Source organism: Silene latifolia, chromosome 6, assembly GCF_048544455.1.
Source record: "Silene latifolia isolate original U9 population chromosome 6, ASM4854445v1, whole genome shotgun sequence".
Lineage (NCBI taxonomy): Eukaryota > Viridiplantae > Streptophyta > Magnoliopsida > Caryophyllales > Caryophyllaceae > Silene > Silene latifolia.
Window position 1 is genome coordinate 80,971,256 of NC_133531.1, and position 24,404 is coordinate 80,995,659.

Here is a 24,404-nt window from a genome sequence, read left to right on the forward strand (position 1 = left end):
TAAATCCGTAAGTCAAATGTAAATTCCGTCAAGTCCAAAGTCTTTAAACACGAGATTACAATAAAATTGAGTATTCACATGACCCATTTCCAAATTCGTTTACCCAACGTTCAAACGAATTGTCATTTTCCCCCCGATACGCCCTTATTTCGAAATAAAAGATTTTACACGGTTTAAACTATTTTTAAACATTTCAAAACTATCAAAATAAATACTTTTCTTCAAAATATAATAAAATTATATTTCTTTAAATTATTTTTACTTTAAATACTTAATTATCACTTTTATTTTGATTAATAAATTATTTCTGAAATATATTAACGGTCCGAAATTTACGGGGCGTTACAATCACCCCTCCTTTTAAAAAGTTTCGTCCTCGAAACTTAGAAGGAGAAATTATAGTTATAAGAAAATATAGGTATCTTTTCAATGAAACGGTGATACTCTTGTTGATCAGACAAGAACATCCATATTCATATCAAGATATAAAAATATTTCTACACCAATAAATGAGAAAACCCATTATTGGGACGTCACCAACAACGAGATTCAACATTCACTAATGTTAAAACCATTGAAAATCATAAAAGCATTTTCAAACTTTTAGTTTAAAATTCTATAGTAAGAATACTATCTTTACCAATATGATTATACAAGGCTTAGAACTCGGAAAAAGAGTAAGAAAAAGAATACCTTACGAGAATAATTCAGGATATTTAGCTACCATAGAAGCTTCAGTCTCCCAAGTCTCTTCTTCGACATTTCCACAACGCCAAAGAACTCGGACTAGAGGTACAACTTTGCTCCTAAGTTGCTTGTTGGCTTTATCAAGAATCCGAATTGGCCTTTCTTCAACCACCAAGTTAGGTTCCAATTCAAGAATCTCTTCTTGGATGATATGGCTAGGGTCACTAATGTACTTTCTCAACTGAGAAACATGGAAGACATTATGAACCTTGCTCAGATTTGGGGGCAATTCTAAACGGTAAGCAACTGGACCAATCTTTTCAATCACCTGAAAAGGTCCAATATATTTAGGGCTCAACTTCCCTTTAACGCCAAACCGTTTCACCCCTTTCATAGGTGACACTTTAAGAAATACTTGATCATCAACCTCAAAGGAAAGTGGTCGACGACGGACATCAGCATATGATTTTTGACGGTCCTGAGCGGCTTTCATCCGCTCCCGAACGATCTTAACTTGTTCAATGGACTCGGTCACCAAATCAGGGCCTAACATTGGAACATTTTGGGTTTGATCCCAACAGACAGGAGTACGGCATTTTCTACCATACAGAGCTTCATATGGTGCCATTTTAATGGAAGTTTGATAGCTGTTATTGTAAGAGAATTCAACCAGAGGCAAACATTTCTCCCAAGAAGTTTGGAAATCTAAAGCACAGGCACGAAGAAGATCCTCTAAAGTTTGAATTGTTCTCTCAGTTTGACCATCAGTGGCGGCATGAAAAGCAGTGCTCATTAATAGTTTACTACCCAAGGCCTCCTGTAATGCAGTCCAGAAACGAGAACAAAATCGAGGATCTCGATCTGAAACTATATCTTTAGGAACCCCATGATAGCGTACTACTTCATTCACATAGGCACCAGCTAGAACTTCTAAACCCCAGGTCTCTCTAATGGGAATAAACCGAGCACATTTAGTCAATCGGTCCACAACCACCCAAATAGCATTCTTCCCAGTTGAAGTCCTGGGTAAAGCCATCACGAAATCCATGGATATAGACTCCCATTTCCAAAGAGGAACATCCAAGGGTTGAAGTAAACCCCCGGGCTTTTGATGTTCTATCTTTACTTTCTGACAGGTGAGGCATTTACTGACATACTCCATAACTTCAATTTTCATCCTAGGCCACCAGAATTGCAATCTCAAATCTTTGTACATTTTGGTACCTCCCGGATGAATGGAGTAAGGAGAAAGGTGTGCTTCATCAAGAACTCTTTTTCTCAAATCAGCTGCACTCGGAACATAGATTCTACCATGATAACGGAGATACCCATCATCATCAATCTTACAATCCTTAGCTTGCCCAAGTTGAATTTTAGCTCGAATGGATATGAAAGTAGGATCATTAGGAAGGCAAGTACGGATCTCACGGTGGAAGTCAGGTTCAGCTGACATGGCATCAAGATGATGAGAGCCCCTTTTTACAAGGCTTACTCCTAGTTTTTGAAGTTCTAAAGCAAGTTCAGGAGGTAATTCCCGAAAAGAATTCAAAGAATGACAGGATTTTCTGCTAAGAGCATCAGCCACCACATTAGCTTTTCCTTCATGATATATTAGGTTGGCATCATAGTCATTCACCAATTCTAACCATCTCCTTTGTCTCATGTTCAACTCTTTTTGGGTAAAGAGGTATTTCAGGCTCTTGTGGTCAGTATAGATGTTGCAATGGACTCCAATGAGGTAGTGTCTCCAAATCTTCAAAGCATGTACTACCGCAGCTAATTCAAGATCATGAGTCGGGTAGTTAACTTCATGAACTCTAAGCTGTCGAGAGGCATAAGCAATGACTTTCCTCTTTTGCATCAAGACACAACCTATACCATGCTTAGAAGCATCACAGTAAACATCAAAGTCCACTCCTTCTTCAGGTAAGGTCAACACCGGAGCGGTAGTCAACCTCTTTTTCAATTCCTGGAAGGCATTTTCACATTCTTCAGACCACACAAACTTAGACTCTTTCTTCAACAGCTGAGTCATCGGCCTAGCAATCTTTGAAAAATTCTTCACAAATCGTCGATAGTAACCCGCCAAGCCTAGGAAACTACGGATTTCCGAAACATTGGTTGGACTTTTCCAATCAACAACGGCTTCAATTTTGGCAGGATCAACCATAACACCCTCTTTTGAAATGACATGCCCAAGGAAGGTCACTTTAGGTAACCAGAATTCACATTTAGAGAATTTAGCATACCATTTTTCACGGCGCAAAATCTCCAAAATAGCACGAATGTGTTGGACATGTTCTTCTTCAGATTTAGAATAGATCAAGATGTCATCAATGAACACTACAACACACTTGTCGAGGTGTTCTCTGAAAGTACGGTTCATCTGATCCATGAATACAGCTGGAGCATTGGTCAAACCGAATGGCATCACCGTAAACTCGAAATGACCATATCTCGATCGAAGGCGAGTTTTAGGAATATCGGCTTCTAATTTGGAATTTGATGATAGCCCGAACGAAGATCAATTTTAGAAAAAGTAGAAGCACCACGGAGCTGATCGAAAAGATCATCAATTCTAGGAAGAGGATATTTATTCTTGATAGTAACTCGGTTAAGCTCACGATAATCTATGCATAATCGCATAGATCCATCCTTCTTTCTTACAAAGAGAACAGGAGCACCCCAAGGTGAAAAGCTAGGTTGAATAAAACCTTTGGCAATCAAGTCATCCAGCTGAGTCTTCAGCTCTTTCATTTCAGACGGTGCCAGCCTATAAGGAGCTTTAGCAATAGGTATTTACGGGAATAAGATCAATAGCAAATTCAACTTCCCTTTCAGGAGGAATTCCCGGTAGCTCATCAGGAAAAACATCGGGAAATTCACATACTACTGGAATGTTCTCTTTAGGAGGTAGAGAGGAAGAATCAGAAGTAGTCACCATACATAAAAAGGCTTGATGACCCTTTTTCATTGCATTGACAAACTTCATAGCAGAAATTAGTTTAGTACTGGTTTGTCTTTTTACCATTTGATAAGACACACGGTGACCAGAAGGGCTCGTAAGAATTATTTTCTGGTCTCTACATTCAAATCGAGCATGATAAGTATGTAACCAATCCATGCCCAAAATGACATCAAATTCTTCAAGCGGAAATTGGAAAAGATTTGCTGGAAATATAGATCCCATAATAGAAATAGGGACTTCCGGATAGATTTTAGAACAGGAAAAGATATCACCAGAGGGTAAGGATATAGATGTGCTTTCTTCTTGTGATGATTCAAGTGATAATTTATTGGAAAGTTTTATTGAAATAAAAGATAAAGAGGCACCCGTATCAAATAGTACCAAACAAGGAGCATCAAAAATAGAAAATGTACCGGTAATGATATCAGGATGTGCCTCAGCTTCAGCTCGGCTCATAACAAAGATACGACCTTTCGGCCTCACAGGCCTCACTGGCACGACAGGAGCAGTAGGAGCTGTCACCTTCCTCTCCGGGCAAACATTAGCCTTGTGACCCGGTTTGTTACAAGTAAAGCATATGATAGGGTCACTGAAGCATTTACCAGGGTGTGCTGGTTTCTTGCAGTTATAGCACAGTCGGTCTCTAGTACCTTTAGTGTCACTAAAAGCTGAAGATTGACCACCCCGGTTAGCTTGAACATTAGAAACAAATCTCCTCTTGTTTGAGTCAGAGGGAGAAGAGATGAACCTAGGTGAAGGAGTAAAGGGCCTAGAAGAAGGGTACAAAGGCCTCTTGCCAAGACTAGAACTAGTTGCACGAGCTTCATTTTCAATTTCTTTCAATGAATTCTCGGCCCATAAAGCATCATTGTAAATGGAAACAAAGCTAGTGGAATCCCGACGGACCATGCTTTTGATCTTAGGGGAGAGCTTTTCAAGATAGAAGAAGGCTTTTTCATTGTCATCCTTCACTAATCTAGTGGCATAATGAGCCAATTCATTGAATTTATCAGTGAAGGTCTGAACTGGAAGGCTTCCTTGCTTCAACTCCATGAATCCCTTCAACTTTTCTTTGCTTGGCTCCGAGGATAGAAACGGGCTTCCACTAACTCCTTGAAACGTACCCAATCAAATCCTGGTTCATTTGAAACGGTAGGCGATCATGGACCACCACCGGTCTGCTTCTCGTACTAGGAAATGAGAGGCTAGCTTCACCTTATGTTCCTCCTTGACATCATACAACGTGAAGCTTTTCTCCAACTCCCTAAACCACCCCGTAAGAGCGGTGGATCAATCTCTCCACCATAAGTGGGAGTGTTGATTCGGGTCGGTGATTAGCCACCCAAGTATAGGTGCTGGAGTACCCTCGGTGGCGGAGGAGGAGCTGGTTGATTTTGTTGATTTTGGAGAATTTGGGTAAGAACTAGTAAGATAGCATCATCAATATCTCTTCTTGGCGGAGCCATCTTAAAAAGAAGAAAATTAATTAGTACCTATCAATTAGCAATCACAAACAGGCTACCACATAAAATCCTAATTCTACCCATCCTACCCTTCTCTCAAGTTTATTATTTAGAGGTCAAGTGATTTCTAAGTGGGGTGCACAAACGTGCATCGGGAGCAATAGGCTCTGATACCAACTGTGACACCCTTGAATTTAGCCTTAATTATATACGTAAATTCTACAGAAAAACTGGTAGGATATGTTTGTAAATGGTTCAACTAGTCCAAAAACCTGCAATTTCAAAAATTTTCTAACTAAACCATTCACAACCAATTCCAACTCAAGAAGAGTGTCAAAAACCCTGCAACAACTGATAAACTAATTTACATACATAACTAAAGACGCGGAAATATAAGGATACAAACCAAAAATAGAAAAGGGAGACATATGTCCCTTCAAATAATATACAAACCAAAAGTGTAAAAGGTTACTAATGGAATAGCCAAAACTAGGTCCAAGGTTCCTTGCTCACTAGCCGTCTGTGACCCCAAACAAAGCATCAACAACCTGTCAATCGCATTTTATACAAACACGAAAGCCACAATTCAGTGGGGAGTAACTTCGAGTCCTCCCAGCCACGAATCGTCAAAATTTATGTAACATGTAATAAAACATGTAAACAAGATGATAAAGAATTCAATTATCAATTATTCTAACATATGAGCCCTAAACCGACCAACTAAACTAACATGTGAAACATTTAGCAACTTGTAATCCAAACTCTATCAAACCATATTGGCTTGCATCTCACCTTCTATGATTCATAGAATCATCAAACAAGAAAGGGCAATATATCAAAGACAGGCATAAGTTCTTAGTCCCGTCAATAGTCACTTTGTAACTCAAGTCTATACCACGAGGTAGGGAAGGTAATCGAACCGGTATCTTGGCTCAGCGGTTACTATTAAGAAAACATGGCCAAGAGACAACACAACCCTAGCCTAAAATCTGCTTTGGCGGAGACCTAGACATGCGGATACACACCACCGCACCCAAGACTCACAACTTTTTTTAAAAACAAAGTGAAGTGAGTACCCTAAGGACACCACCGAAGGGTCGGCTAGTACTTAAGGCCGACCCCATACTATCAAAATTAGTACCGAGGTCATGCCCCAACTTGGATAAACATCCACTAGTCAGGAACACAAAGGCTATCAAGCAGTGAACATATACTCGTCAGAGACTACAAAGACCTATCTATGATGAAGGCCGAAATACTCACCTAGGACCTAGTCACAACTAGTCCCGACTTGAATATTTTAGCCCACACCACCCAAAACTCACCACATAAGTCAAGTAAGACACCCACTTAACCTTAAGAGGGCAAAAAGTCCTACTTACCAACATAAATTCTAACTTTCTATCATGTGAAAGCTATATAAATGTCTATCTACAGCATACAATCCCAACAGTTCCTCAACAAGAATTCAATACTAATTTCCAATCCTAGCAATTATAACAATATAAAAGGCTTTAGGGGAAACTAGGGCCATTACTACAAAATAAGAAGCTATTTAAATTCAACTAACTAAATAAGAAACTATTTAAATTCAACTAATTACACATGTGAAATAGAGATATAATAAATGGCCTAAAACAAGAAAAAGGCCGATTATCTAATTCATTCAACCGAATTTTTACCCGCAACCCAGCCCTGCGGACAGTGCGGGTCAAATTGCGGTGACCAATCACTCAATTAATCGACATCGCATCATCAAAGGGACTAAGGCTCGGTTTTGGCAAGACAATCAACAAAGCATTACAATTATAGCCATAAAATTCATTTTGAGCCTATTAATTACAATTTCATTTTGTAAACTATCCTAACATGTGATAACTATTAATATAAGCACAATTTTTCCGTTAACATAATATTTGTTACTAGTATGCTTCAATTCAAATTACTACCCTTTTGTTACTTATACTATTCTAATATTAATTAACCCGGAAAGACCAAGATTGCACGAAAACCCGCGAAACAAGCACGGACCGACCCGGGCCAACCATGGCTAGCCGTGGGCCTACCACGGGCCTGCCACGGCCTGCCGGCTGCTGCCGGGCCCGCTGCCAGACCATTTCTCCTCTTTTTTTTTCATTTTTATACATTATAAGACCGTCTGAAAATTAATTAATCGTCCCCAATTCAATTTTGATAATTTAAACTACCAAAAGGCACAAATTAAGCTTGCATGCAACTAAGGTTAACATGTGAAAAATTACTACCCAAACAAAAATTCACCAAACATACAAAAATCAAAAACATGTGACGATAATTCGTCGAGTAGCTCGAAATATGTTACCTTAAGCTAGAAAATGAGCAATTAGTCCTCAAAACCGAAACCCTAACCACAACTAACCGCTATCCTCTACAATATACGAGTCCCCGAACTCGTCTTCCAAACCTTCACCTAATTAAACAATAAAAACCACAAAAATTAAGCACAAAACCGAAATACCGAAATATAGACTTAAAATAACTTAATGAAAATTGAAATTAGAACATACTAAGTTGTAGATCGTGGCGAGGGGATTCCGGAAAGGTAAATTTCGCGAAAAACGGACAAGAAACGAAGGTTTTATGGCGATTTTGAGCTTGAATGTGAAAATGGGGTTTGATTTTGGTTGTTTAGAGGATGAACATCCAAATTTCAGAAAAAGAAAGAATAAAGGGGAAGGTGTCACGCGTGAGAGAAGAAAGGAGGAAAAATACGTGCGGAATTTTTTTGTCGGGATTTTTAACGAGTCGGTTTTGACTCATTTCAATAATAATTAAATCCGTAAGTCAAATGTAAATTCCGTCAAGTCCAAAGTCTTTAAACACGAGATTACAATAAAATTGAGTATTCACATGACCCATTTCCAAATTCGTTTACCCAACGTTCAAACGAATTGTCATTTTCCCCCCGATACGCCCTTATTTCGAAATAAAAGATTTTACACGGTTTAAACTATTTTTAAACATTTCAAAACTATCAAAATAAATACTTTTCTTCAAAATATAATAAAATTATATTTCTTTAAATTATTTTTACTTTAAATACTTAATTATCACTTTTATTTTGATTAATAAATTATTTCTGAAATATATTAACGGTCCGAAATTTACGGGGCGTTACAACGACACTTAGATAACCGTTTTCCAAATATTGGCGGAAACCTACACCGCGCTAATAGGAATAACGGTTTCCCTTGAAAACTGTTGTTATTATAATTTGACAACGGCTGCTTAACAAAACGTTGTCAAAAACGTTTAACGGTTTCCAAAAACTCGTTATAGAATCACTCTTATCAACGGTTGTTAAAAAACTGTTACCAGTTTAAGAAATCGGCATTTCGAAAACCGTTACTAAATTAACACCAGCAACAGTTTTTGTTACCCGTTGTTATGTTATAGCTACGGAGTTTTTGTAACCGTTATTATTTTCTATTATGAAATAACGGTTTTTCAGTTCAACCGTTGTCAGTATTTGATTAGATTTTTCAGTTTGACTACTGCATTCAAAACTTTATCAGAACTTAAATAAATATTCAATTTGACCAAAATAATTCTATAAATATGTCTTCATAATGTTTTGAGTCAAATTCTAAATTATCAAACATTTACTCTTTAATTTTTCTCTAAATTTCTCTCTAAAAAAATATGGCTGATATATCGGAGCTACAATCACATTCTCGTTACGCACAGCCTTTTACTTGAATTCTCCATAATCTCCCAGTTCATTATGGTGTGAATGGAAATGGTTTAAACCCTAATTTTAGGTGATTGACGCAAATGCTTCATGACTCCGGTTTCACCGCGGTTAAAAAAGTGTACCATGTGTCTACAAACAAGCAAGGTTTTGTAGGCTTCACTTTTATCGTGTTTGACGAAGCCAACTGCTGTGATAGTTTTCGTCAGGCAAGAAAATTAGGGGCTAGATTTGCGGGGAAGATGTGGGGAAAGAGGACTTCTATTCGGATGATAAACAACAAGGCCCTTATCTATGTGTTGCGACCCATCTTGATCATCATCTACTGTTGTTTCAGGAAGCATCACATTCTTGCCACCATGCCTATGTCATAAGAGAAAGAGACCATTCCACCTGCGCTTTCCGGTGATAATGGAGGGCCGATCTACGACTTGCTCTATACCAAAATTCATGATGAGTATCCTAATAGTTCATCAGATTCTAATAATTAAGTCTTTAATTATTATCTGGCATTGTAAGTTGTATTCGGATTATGGTGGTGGTTTGAATTAAAGTTTAATTATTTATGTTTTTTGTTACATTTTTTGTTACCCCATCCTCTGGAATTCAGAGACAATATCACCAGAAAAATATCTAACTTTTATTATAATGACTTAGGTTTTAGGAGTACATTAAAAGATTAAGCTAAAGATATTTATCGCGTAAAACAGACGTTGACAAACGTGAAAAAGCAAATGTGTAGTGTGGAGTTGAATGGAAGGAGTATGTTTTTTGTTACTCCATCCTCTGAAATTCAGAGACAATATCACCATATATGTCTCTTTCACCTTCAGCCCAATTCACACAGTCGTTTTCCTATTCCAACGGCACTGTCCCCTGCTCTAGGGTTGAGCAAAACCGGTTACCCGGCCCGGTTTTGCAAACCGGTTCGGTCCCCGGTTTTAAAAACCTTAAATTTCTTAAACCTCACCCGCACCTCTTTTAATCCGGGTAATCGGTTTTTGTGAAATTTTCAAACCGGATTTGAAAACCGGTTACCCGAACCGGTTTTCGAACCCGGTTTTTGGTTGAATGTTCTTGAATGGCACAATAAACATGCTGCCAATTTGACTTTTGAAGACATTGGTTGTCAAATGTTAAAATTACTTCATAAAAAAGTCATACATATTAAAGTTCAAAGAGTCATAGACATGTAAATGATGTTCAAAACTACAATTAAAGAGTCACACATCTAAAATTACTTCATAAAGAAATAGCGTTTTGATGTTTTGGGCTTAAGTCTTGGCGTGGGTGTGTTTAATTCATAGATGAAATTATATTTTTGAGAAAAAGGTCAATCCGGTTTTAAAAGCGGTCTCCGGTTTGATTTTATTTAGACCCGCACCCGCACCTCATTTATGCTTAAAAATTCGGTTCGGGCCCCGCACCGAAAAAAACCCGAATTTTTCGGTCTCCATTATTCGGGTTTCGGTCCGGTTTCGGTTTAAAAATGCGGTTCGGTTTTTTGTGCTCAGCCCTACCCTGCTCGGCAATGCGACCTTGGCGGTGCAGAATCGGAAGTAGTAGGAGACGGTCAGATTCATTCGCAACTACATAAATATGGGCATACCCGCTGATCATCGTGATCAAACCAGAGTCTCGAAGAGTCATTGTTATAGAATGCCCGCTCAAGTTTGCGAGCCTGACGAAAGCATTCCCGCTCCTCACCCCCGCCAAACTCGATGAGGGCGCACCGCCCGAAGTTATCATGCGCATCATTGTCCGGGTAGATAGTTTGAACCAAATTTAATCCGGCTAACCGAATCAAACCTATTAACCATCAAGGCTATACGAGCTTTCCATGCCCGTCCTCTGTATACGGGAGACTGTGAATGATGCACGTAAAGGATTTAACGTACATAAATCTACTTGGGGGTCCTGCAGGAGGTTCATATGATGCTTCATCATCATCATCATCATCATCATCATCATCATCATCATCATCATCATCATCTTCATCATCATCATCATCAGCGGATGAATAATATGAACCACTATAAGTTGATTAACTTGACGACATAATCGATGTGGAAAATTAATGGAGGACTTACCAAGTTAAAAATTGGAAAGTGCAAACGGTACAAGTTAAGATTGTGAAAATTAAAATTCTACTTATAATGAGTTTGGGTTGTATTGGAAATGGTATAATAAGATAGTAAGAATTGCAACCGGTATAATAATAATATAAGAATTGGAAACTTAACAAGTTAAGAATTTGAAAGTGAAAAACGGTACAAGTTAAATAAGAATCGCTCAACTCTAGCGTGTTAAACATATAAGCTTACAACGACTATCCAAAATATTGTTGTCCAATGATTAAGAACACAACGGTTATCAAAAAACCGTTGTCCAATTAGAAAAACAAAACGGTTATCAAATAACCGTTGTCCAATGACTAAAAACACAACGATATTGATTTGACTAAGGCATGCCTTGTAATTTTTACTTTTTCTGATTCAAAGTTGCAGTATTGTGGGTTTGACCATATGTATAACACAAAATGATAACGGTTCTTTGTTAAGCCGTTATCATATTTCATATATCAAACAACGGTTGGACAGAACCCGTTTTAAAAAAAAATGCTTAATTATTTGTGATTTTCTAGTGTTTGTGATTTGACTAATGCATGTCCTGTAATATTTACTTTTTCTAATTCAAAGTTGCAGTATTGATTGTTTGACCGTATGTATAACACAAAATGATAACGGTTCTTTGAGCCGTTATCATATTTCATATATCAACAACAGTTATTGTAAATCCGTTGTCATATTACACCAATAAGCAACGGTTTTTCTTATAACCGTTGTAAATACAGATCCACTGTAAACACTGAAAAGTTTGTGGTTTTACCAGTACATGCCCTATTATTATTGGTTGTTTCACCATTGTTCACCTCATGCATGCATGTACAATTAATAGAAATTTGAATGTAACATATGGATGAAATTAATCTAATTAATTTATAGCTTTATTATACTATAAATAGCATCACATTTGCAGTAACAATAACAATCACTTTATTATTACTAACCTTTATACTTCACTTTTTAAATAATTGTGACACCCCCATACTCCAAGTGCCTTACCAGGACGACTTAAGGTATGAGAAAGTCACCATCTCGATTTCCCGAGGCAATCATAATCATAAGACAATAGCGAAATATACTTAAAAGTAAAATAATGTTTAAAGTGATTACATGCCAACTCCAAAACTGTTAAACTGAAATACAAGGTTCTCAAAACTGTCTACTATCAAAACTATCAAAACTATAAAATGTCTGACACGGCGGAAGACTTCTAAACTGTAACGTGATGACTCATCCCAGCTATCCCATGCGCATCATCTCATACCTGCTCAATACCTGCTCACCAAACCGGAATGGATCACCATAGTTTTTAAAACATTTAAACGGGGTCAGTACTAATTACACAGAAAACAAAGCCACAAAGAAACAAGTACATAAACAGCTCAACAACTCAACAACTCTCCAGTCTCCATAACCAATCTCCACACAACTGACTACACACTAAAGTGTTTAGTCCTGCCAGAGTACCCATCGCAACAAGTACTCCACACCGCCAGTGGGGGACCGCAGCCGTATCCACCAAATCCCCGCTTATCACCACTGAGCGATAAACCCAAGTTTCCTTAATGTGCACATCCCCTCCTTTGGCGGGTTCCACAGAGGGCTAACCAAGGGTGTGAAGTCGCTCCCGCAAGTGACTCCACTCACCAGGGACGCGCCCCGAAGATCACAGACAGTTACACAATCAATCAACAATATACTATCAACAACACCAAAACCAATCCAACATTATAATTACTCAACAATCATAACAACAATCACCAACAACTTATGTAGTCAATACTGAGTAGGCAAACCCTACCTGGATCAACAATCACCAAGATCGTCACAATCAGCTAATCAACATCTTCCTTCACTGAAATTACTTCCTATCAAATATACAATCATACAATCACCATCTAATAAACACAATACTCTCAAAACCCACAATTTACCCAATTAGGGTTTCAACCAAAATCAACGAAACAACATAAAAACTGTACTAGGACCTTACCCACAATACGACGGTCTCAACGGCGTAAAGAACATAACGATCTGATGACTCTAGCCCTTAGGATTTGATAGCAACGCGAAAGAGGAGAGTAACGTAACATGTTTTCACTCTTTAAGAAACTTGGAAAAGGGTAAAATGAAGAGAAACTGACGAAAGATTATTTTATATCCTTCTCGCGTTACTATCAAAACCCGAAAAAATAACCCGTAAGGCTCACTTACTCGATCGAGTAAGTAACTTACTCGATCGAGTGCCCCTTACTCGATCGAGTGCCACACATACTCGATCGAGTACCCATCAGACAGACTACTGTTTCGTATAAAAACATACTTACTCGACAGAGTAAGCCCCACTCGATAGAGTACCCAGAGACATAGAAAACCGTAATATTACACTCTTCCCTCCTTTAAAAGAACTTCGTCCCCGATATTCAACCAATAGTCAAAACAAACATACAAACTCGACCAAGACACAACAACGCAACTAATAACTCAAAACGAAACCCCAACCTATAAAACATGAACTCTTAACACCAACTCCACCAACTATGACTACCTCCACAACATGATCACGACATCGTATCCACCACATTATAGCCTCCCTCGACACTAACTCTATACACTACCAACTACCATCCACAAACGCCGCTAGCTCTGTTTCACTAACATATTATCCACTAGAAAATCTAATATCAAGACACTCATAAACACCAAACGGAATATTACATTGTACCACCCTTAAAAGGAACTCCGTCCTCGAAGTTTATTCACACTCATAACATCATCATCCAACTGTCAACACTATAGAAATATTCTCACACTCCTAAACATCACACTACTACAAGCACGACCATGGCCTTTTAACAATACCAACCACAATATAAACAAATCCATTCTTTATGCTACACTAACACTTTACTTCCAATTATACTACAACATGCACAACCATGAAACTCTCTTTTATCGCAACCTACTCCTCTTAAGACAAATGTTACGTTCTCATAACTCACTAATACTAAATCATTAGCTATATATTTTCACTATCCTCATCACCACCACATGTCAAAGATAACCGCATATAATCTAAACACTAACCATGCCTATATCCAAGGCTCTCTTACTTAAACAGTTCTCATACCTCAATTCACTCGGCACACCACCTAACCTATACCACAAAATCTTTAGCTTAACCAAAACTTCAACTGTTCCCTATTACCGCCAAAATGACATAGTCCTCTATACATGCACCTATCTCCATACTCATAACTCACGATCCACAATCATTACACACATTCACACTAGATCCTCCAGTTCTTTTCTTTCATTACCGCAAAACTCATCCATAACTTAACATGATACAAATTTCCAGCACCACCTAATCACTGTCCCAATAAAAGATTATGAACCACTTGCAACTTTCAGATCATTACAACACATGTTTCATCATTCGCTTGCCATTACTATGTTTACCAATGCCTCATCTTAAAACAAGATCAAAATTACTGTAACAACCTCTCACAACTGTGTCCCATAAACAGAATATCGCTATACCATACCGGCAACAAAAACATACACAACTCTCTTCCATATCATACTCTACCCTCACACCCAAGCTGAAACTGGTAAGAAACATCAATAAACAAAACAACCATCTATATGTCCAAACTGAAACTCACTGGAAACAGCAGTAAATAAAACAACAATCTATGTATAACTGGTATGTACTTTCGAAACTCGAATCGTAATCATCCCGCCTAATCCACCACAACCAGTGACGGCATCGCAACACTGCCACCAACAGCCGCACCGCAGCGCGAAAATACCCGCATAACAACACGAAGTACCGTGCCCGGATCACCACCCGAGGCACAACAACCACATCGATAGACCTCACAACCACATACAATTCCCATAAACACTGACTTAGCATAACTTTCCGGACAAGAAAACTTACTCAAAACTGCTTTACTAGATCATAACACAACATATTATATGGAATAAACAGACAAGAATCTCATGAATATCATCCATACCATTTTACGGAATAAACATATCTCAGGAATAAACATACAAGTATAACTAGCCATGCCAGATCACCCAAACTATCACTTTTTAACATCATTCCATTAGGTTACCGTATCCAACATATATTACAGAACATTTAGATAACAACTTTATGACTATCACACCATACTACTTATTGTGAGGTCAGAACCTCACACAAACGTTTATACACATCATAGACCCATAATTACACCCAACTAGTCAATCCTGATAACGTAAGTTACCACCTGATAAAGGTTACCTCTCGCCCGAGCTTAACTCGTATGCCCCTCATAACACATTCTCCGATTCACATAACCATCACCTCCTGCCAAACATAACCATACCATTAACATTCAACTACTAGCAACCGCCTCCTATAACCACATCTTATACTTCCTCACAACCATACACATCAATCGGGTCTCTGCAAAACCAACCTCTTTCGAATGACCATCTTTCCTATTTATCACCACCCTTAACCACTAGCGACAACACCTCAACACTACCACCGTTCGGACATCAAACCTCTTACACCCATCTATAAACATTACGATTTTTTTCCTATCTTTGGCTAACATCCCAAATTACGAACATTAAACCCATCAACATAATTACCTCAACATTATTCCCAATACTATCTTTAATTTTATCGTCACCAACCTCACCACCAAGATCTCATATCGTGCAAATTCTTTACCCAACTTTTTACTTTCCTTAATTCCTCGAAACTCATGATTAACATGTCATCCTGGAACCCCTATATAACTGTTAACTCAAATCCTCATGATAGTATCATACATCTCGACGATTCCTTACTTTTATATCACATAACTCCGATGAACATTCTCCTAGTTTACTCCACTTATTCTTTTCTATTCACACTCGACAAAGTCAATTAACCATTCAACTTCTTATTACTTCTACCTAACTCTTTAGTGCTCTGGTTACCTTCTCATTGCTCCAAAACTCAAATCCCATTATTTCATATCAGTATCATCTCACTCTTTCTTACTATAGATCTTCTCTTATCATGCCATCACTCACACTTATCACCAATCAGTCCAGACCATCTCATGCTATCACTCACACTGATATCCAATCACCTTTTTTTTAGAATCCCAAAACTCATATCATAACGTTACTTGTCGAAGGAAATCACACATTAGTTTCACCTCTTGATAATACAAATTCCCAAACTCACTCACTATCTGCAAATCCACGTCGCGACATGTCTCCACTAAGTTCACTATATACCACTCTTCTCCATCCCCATACAACGAACTTTCATTACATATATTCTTAACCAACACAATTCCTAACCAAATACCTCCATAATTCCTTACGCATCTCAAGTTGCTACTATCCACATCTTTCCTTTCAATCTATTCATTCTCACATTCCTTAGCCTTACATCATCCCTTACCCACATTCACTTACTTTTACATTACTCAACACAATATCATATCACTCACCTCATCTCACAAGCCATGCTCCATGCCTCAATAAGCTATACCGATCTTCCTTTTCTTTTTCCACTATCTATCACAACCACATATAACTCATGTCCTCCCCACCGAATTCATACTCGCCATAGGTGCTACTCTTTACATCATAAGATTGGGTAACTTACGCATCAGAACCAATACATACGTAAAACAATGCATAAAGAAGCAAAAAAACACCTTTGAATCAAACACAATACGCAACGAAGTCAAAAGATAAGCATATGACCCAAAATACGGGTTGCTAGATCGAGTACAGGTCACTCGATCGAGTGAGTGACTTACTCGATCGAGTAGGTGAAGGTCAGAGACACGTATAACAAATTACCAGGACTACTCGATCGAGTAACAAGAGGTGCACTCGATCGAGTGAGGGCCACTCGATCGAGTACCCTACGCATTTCTCAGCATTGTCCAATTTTCGTAAAATGGTCATATCTCACTCGTTTCTTGGTCAATCTGGGCGTGTGACCTATCGTTAGAATCGTAAAAGAACAAGCTATCATATCCAATTGGAATAACATCAAAATCGTTTATGAATCTCAAGTTATAACAGTTTAAAGACAACCTCTCTATAATCGAAAAACACAACTACTTGATTTTTACTTCTAAACAACCTAAACAACAACAAGGTAAATAAAAACAACTCAATACTCATAAACCAATATTCCTAATCACATGTTACTATCTTCAAAAGTCAAGCAACAACATCCATCATGTACATATATTATTTAACTTGTCAATCATGTATTACCCACATACTCTTATTCTATAAATTTACGCAAAAATAATAGCATAACATACAACATCAAATTCCCCATTCACATGTTACTAACATAGCAAAATTATAAAATCCACTACCCACATAAACATGTTCCACACATGAATTTCATATTCTTATGCAATTACTTACTTAATCTTTTCCAACCAATTCATCTAGTTCAATCACATTCTTCATATACTTTTCCAGCAATTCCAAACAACATTGTAAACCAATTATCATGCAACATTTCTATTTACAACACTTTATCATTTACCACATTCCCCATTCCACCACAATCATTTTGCAACATTTCTATTCAACACATCATTCAACATACGCAATAGAACATTAACAAACACATATCGATCCCATGACACCCCATAGTGACCGGTTTAAAGTTGTAGTGCGAGTTCGCGACTTTAGGACGTCTCCCAAGTATTTGCATTAGCTCCTAACAACTCCAACCCGGGTTCATTTTATTTCGACTCTCTAGATTCATTAGGTTCATTGGTTACAGGTTTTAAGATCGTCGCTCTGATACCACTTTGTGACACCCCCATACTCCAAGTGCCTTACCAGGACTACTTAAGGTATGAGAACGTCACCATCTCGGTTTCCCGAGGCAATCATAATCATAAGACAATAGCGAAACATACTTAAAAGTAAAATAATGTTTAAAGTGATTACATGCCAACTCCAAAACTGTTAAACTGAAATACAAGGTTCTCAAAACTGTCTACTATCAAAACTATCAAAACTATAAAATGTCTGACACAGCGGAAGACTTCTAAACTGTAACGTGATGACTCATCCCAGCTATCCCATGCGCATCATCTCATACCTGCTCAATAACTGCTCATCAACCCTGAATGGATCACCATAGTTTTTAAAACATTTAAACAGGGTCAGTACTAATTACACAGAAAACAAAGCCACAAAGAAACAAGTACATAAACAGCTCAACAACTCAACAATTCTCCGGTCTCCATAACCAATCTCTCCACACAATCGACTACACACTAAAGTGTGTAGTCCTGCCAGAGTACCCATCGCAACAAGTACTCCACACCGCCAGTGGGGGACCGCAGCCGTATCCACCAAATCCCCGCTTATCACCACTGAGCGATAAACCCAAGTTTCCTTAATGTGCACATCCCCTCCTGTGGCGGGTTCCACAGAGGGCAAACTAAGGGCGTGAAGCCACTCCCGCAAGTGTCTCCACTCAGCCAAGGACGCGCTCCGAAGATCACAAATAGTGACACAATCAATCAACAATATACTATCAACAACACCAAAACCAATCCAACATTATAATTACTCAACAATCACAATAATAATCACCAACAACTTATATAGCCAATACTGAGTGGGGAAACCCTACCTGGAACAGCAATCACCAAGATCGTCATAATCAGCTAATCAACATCGTCCTTCACTGAAATTACTTTCTATCAAATATACAATCATACAATCACCATCTAATAAACACAATACTCTCAAAACCCCCAATTTACCCAATTAGGCTTTCAACCAAAATCAATGAAACAACATAAAAACTATACTAGGACCTTACCCACAATATGACGGTCTCAACGGCGTAAAGAACACAACGATCTGATGACTCTAGCCCTTAAGATTTGATAGAAATGCGAAAGAGGAGAGTAACGTAACATGTTTTCAGTCTTTAAAAAACTTGGAAAAGGGTAAAATGAAGAGAAACTGACGAAAGATGATTTTATATCCTTCTCGCGTTACTATCAAAACCCGACAAAATAACCCGTAAGGCTCACTTACTCGATCGAGTAAGTAACTTACTTGATCGAGTGCCCCTTACTTGATCGAGTGCCACACATACTCGATCGAGTACCCATCAGACAGACTACTGTTTCGTATTAAAACATACTTACTCGACAGAGTAAGCCCCACTCGATAGAGTACCCATAGACATAGAAAACCGTAGTATTACAATAATATACATATACATACATATCATAATTAAAATGTCGCCGTCTTCATCATCCGCAGTCGCACCTCCTCAGCAATCGGTAACCCGCTATATCAACCCGATTACGTGCATCATTCACAATCTCCCAGTCATACGTGATGCTGCTGGGAAGCCAGCTTCTAAGTCTCTTAACCCATTGAGGGACATCCTCATTGAGAATGGGTTTTCAAATGTTAGGACAATCCACCCGGCTTGGATTTCTGGTCATGGGTTTCTTGGATATGCTCTGATCGAGTTTCGAGGGGATGGTCTTGACGATTTTCGCCAAGCAAAACAACTCGTTGCAAGGTATGCTTCACGTGACCATTAAATGGGCAAAAGTGACTTTTATGCCGACGACCCTAAGGATCGTTATGTACACGTTGGGCCTTACTTATGGGTTGCCACCGCTGAGGACGCTCATCTGATGAGAAGGTTCATTTCGTACAGGTTTATTAATGTACCGAAATCATGGGAAGACGATGAAGTGCCTCATTTTGATCACCGTCTTGATGCCGATGTAGTAAGCTTGATTTATAATCAAGTTTATCCCCAGTACCCACCTCCTAGTCAAACTCCTGTTAGGGTGTTTAATTAATTTACTTAGTTAGTTGTTTGTTTTTGTGGTTTTTTATTTTTTATTGCGTTTCCTTTTTTTTCCCTTGTTGTACTGTTTTTTTTTTTGCGCCATTGTATAATATGCTCGTTTTAATATATAGTTCTACTCTTTATTACATGCAAATGCTTATTAACATATATTTTAAATAACTTTCGAACAAACAAATGAATAAAACAATAACATATAATATAATGACAACGGTAGTGCATAAGAACCGTGTTAGAATATAAACACCTCTAAAAATAAATGGAAATTGGAAGATATTAATAAGATAATTACAACGGTACTTATAAGAACCGTGTTAGATTATGCAATTGCTGAATAACATATATTTAAATAACCTTATTTCTTCCCCTCTCTCTCTCTCTCTCTTTCTCTCTCTCCCCCCTCTCTCTCTCTCTCTCTCTCTCTCTCTCTCTCTCTCTCTCTCTCTCTCTCTCTCTCTCTCTCTCTCTCTCTCTCTCTCTCTCTCTCTCTCTCTCTCTCTCTTATTACTCAAATTATGTCAAGTGGTAGCTCTTCTTCTTCCTCTATTTCAATACGGACGTGTAATTCCTCAGTTCCGGCAACATTCACTACTACAAATTTAGGCAACTACAACGCCCCTTTAACAACGATTATTCACGAAAATCACAATAGACGTTGTAGAATGTATGGCGCGAATTTTACTAAAATCAATTACAACGGGTATGGTTATAAAAACCGTTGTTATTATTTTTCACAACGGGTCACACATGCAGAACCGTTGTTAATAATTTGGCGCAAAATTGGCGCAAAGTTAGTGAAAAGTAATCACAACGGTTACTTTTGAAACCCGTTGTTAAAACATATTTGACAACGGGTGTTTTTTACAACCGTTGTTAAAACATATTTCACAACGGTTGTTGTTTAATAACCGTTGTCAATACCTTCCATACTATAAACCACACAAAGCAATGTCTGCTGCACCACAAAACACAACCCTTAATACACAAACACAAACACAAAAACAGCAGACAAACAAACACAAAACACATACACACTCTCTTTCTCTCTTTCTCTATTTCTCTCTTTCTCATCGTCGCTTTATCTTCTCGCCGTCATTGTGATTTCATCGTCTATTACGTTCTGTATTTATCAGGTAAATCTCGCCACACCGTTAGTTTCATCGTCATTATTTTCTTTTTTTATTTATTTCTTTTGCATATATGTGTTTTTATCGACCATTATGTTATTTGTTTAAGTATTGTTCGCATAATTAGTTACTAAAACAATGAAGAAGCAAGATGAAGAAGTAAGATAAACATAATTAATATATATATATATATATATATATATATATATATATATATATATATATATATATATATATTTATAAATACATAAATTAAAAAAAAAAATTACATATGTAAAAATGCAATTCTTATATTTTCATGGAGGATCTTATTGTGCTCTATCGTATCCATCCTCTCCTCCTTGGCTATTTGGAGGTTAGTTCAGCGATTGCTTGCTATATCGTCATATAGCCGCAATCGCTTCGCCGCTCCGTCAAGCCATCTTCTTTGGCGTGCTTCAGTGCGGATCGAGCTTCCGCAAGGTAGCTCCTGAAACTTTCCTCAATATGGAGGAACCGGCGGATGAAGTTGTTGTTGTTCTCGATCATGGTAAGAGTCTTTAGGATGAAATCATTCATTTTCTTAGAGTTTTTGAGTTTGATTTGAAAGATTAAGTAGAGTTTGTTTTAACAGTTAGAGTTTGGAGATGAATATATGAGATAATGGAAATGTTAGTTGAGATATGCAATGTATTTATACTAAGCAATGTGTGGGTTGAGTTAATTGCTTTTTAATTAATATATATGTTAGGAAGTTGTGCCATAATCATCATCATCTCTCTCAATAATGCTGCTTCAAATCCTATTACTAACCCTTCTCATTCCATATTATCCGTTCATATGTACAGTGATGTCAGTAATAATGCATGCATTGGAATTCTAACAGGCCGTAATTATGCATGCATCTAGTAATATTTAATTTAATTTTTTTTTATTTTTTTAAGAACAAACAACAACGGTTATTTACAAACAACCCGTTGTCTTTAGTTATAACAACGGTTTTGTATATTAAAACCCGTTGTTATAACTTTTCCCCCAAAATTGAGTCACACTTTCCACAACGGGTTTTTATACATAAAACCGTGGTTAATAGTTTTAACAACGGTTTCCTTAAGTAAACCAACCGTTGTTAAAACCTTCTACAACGGACGCTTTAACAACGTCCGCTTTTTTATATAACAACGGTTTTTGACCGTTGTTATAGCCTGTATCTGTAGTAGTGATTGCGGACTTCTTGGACTTTGCAAAATCCGAGAAGAAAGTTTCTTACTTGCAAATTCTATAATCCCGAGACTAAAATGCGTGGATGTTATTACTTCAAGTGGGTTGATGAACCAATGACTGAGTGGCAGAGAAAGGTTATAAACAGGTTAGTGAATGAGAAAAAGAGCATGGATATCGAGATTACTCAAGTGAGAAGTATACCACATCAACTTGAAGAATCGAAGCGGAGAAATGACAGTGAAATATTGAAGGCAAAAGAAGAATGCAAGAAGTTAACCATGGATATCGTAGAACTCAAAAATAATGAGGCATGGCTTAAGTTAATTGTCAAATTTCTTCTTCTAATTGTTATTTACCTAGTTTATTATGTATGATGGTAGTTTGTACTCTTTATGTGTAAACTTGTAATTCTTTAAATTAATGGAAATAAGCAAGATTTTATGAGAAACATATTTTAATTAGTTGGCATATACCAAATGATGCTTTATTTGTTGGCGGTAAAACCAAACACAATGAAATATAAAATAAAACGGTTATACCTAAACCGTTGTTCAGGACGTATACAGTTATAACGGTTCAAGCCGTTGTTATGTTTATAAAAATGATGCTTTATTTCTTGGCAGGAAAATCAAACAAAATGAAAATCTTTAAGACAACGGTTATTTCTAACTCGTTGTAGATAATACTAATCAATAACGGTTTCAAACAAAATCGTTGTCTTCTTGGAAACAAAATATAACGGCTTTTCTTATACCGTGTTTATTACTTTCCAATAAACAAGGTCTTGCAAGTGTTGTATCACACATATATACTCTGAGCTTCCCCTCTGTAACACCCCCATATCCAGAGGAGCCTTAACTAGGCCTTCCTTAGCATATAAGGGCATTACCATCTCGGTTGCCCGAGGACAGTCATAATCAAACGTCGATAAAAGAACTATTATGTTATATTACAACTGATTTAAAACCAACTGATGATACAAACGATACAACTCAAAGACTACTCGCTATAACTATCAAATCTCGTGAAGACTCATCCCTGCCCGGACTCCAGCTATCAACGACATCAACACTTGCTAAGACAGACTGCTCACCATAAGGGATCACGGCAGACACATAAAACAAGAAGACAACCACACAAGGTCAGTACTAAGATAAAACACAACAAAACCAACAACAACAAGCAATACAATATAACACAACCAGCCACACACAAACACACCCACACCGATCCATCTCCGTCACCGACTGTCCACTGGACCAGCCCTGCCAGTGGGGGACCGTAGCCGTACCCACCAAATCCCCGCTCATCATACCCAGCGATAACCCTGTCCCATTAATGTGCACATCCCCTTCCGTCGCAGGTTCCACGAAGGGCGAAACTAGGGCGTGAAGCCACTCCCGCAAGTGACTCCACTCAGCCGAGAACGCATCTCGAGAACCAGAGACAAACAATCACAATCACAATACAACAACAACAACCGTCTGAATCAATCAACAACCATATACACGCTGCCACACAACCACCACAACAAAGACACAACGATCGACACACTAAACTATCTACAGAAACTGAGTAGGCGAACCTACCTTTAAGCAACTGCAACCAATCCATGCCAACATATGACATATCCAGCAATCAAGCAAAGCCTATAAGCACAACACAATCACCTATTACTATCAAGCAAACCCTAACTGTAAAGACAAAGGTACGGATGATGATGATGACATACCTATAAAGAGAAATCCGGCAAAAGACCGCTACCCGACTCAAACTATGCCCTCCTAAGGCACAAGGACCTTCAAGGGCTTCCATGGAGGTTTTATGGTGAAGGGAAGGGAAAAGGGAGACTAGAGGATAGAAGGAATGAGGCGGAAATGACTTGCGGATTTAACAAAACGCGATTAAAAACCCTCGCTGAAAACTCGATACTCGATCGAGTACCACGCACACTCGATCGAGTAACCCCCTACTCGATCGAGTAACTACGCTACTCGATCGAGTAGCCTCTACTCTATCGAGTATCACTCATAACTCGTAACCCAAGGTAGCTTTGGAACGTACTTCTAAAAACTATTCCCGATCCCAAGGTCAGTCAACGCTGGTCAAGGGTCCCTAAAAGGGCGGGTATTACAGTCTTCCCCCCTTAAAAAGAACTTCGTCCCCGAAGTTCAACTCACCTAACTCAACGCACAAGACACGGAAGA

The 24,404-nt window shown here is 38.1% G+C and overlaps 1 long non-coding RNA gene across 1 annotated transcript; it reads right to left on the reverse strand.

The window, feature by feature from the left end:
• Positions 1-5,449: 5,449 nt before the first annotated feature.
• Positions 5,450-7,801, reverse strand: LOC141658816 (uncharacterized). Its single transcript, XR_012549451.1, has 3 exons — positions 7,665-7,801; positions 7,460-7,567; positions 5,450-5,666 (listed from the first exon to the last, which is right to left on the reverse strand). It is a non-coding gene; the product is annotated as an uncharacterized LOC141658816 (long non-coding RNA).
• Between the last annotated feature and the right edge of the window lie 16,603 nt (positions 7,802-24,404).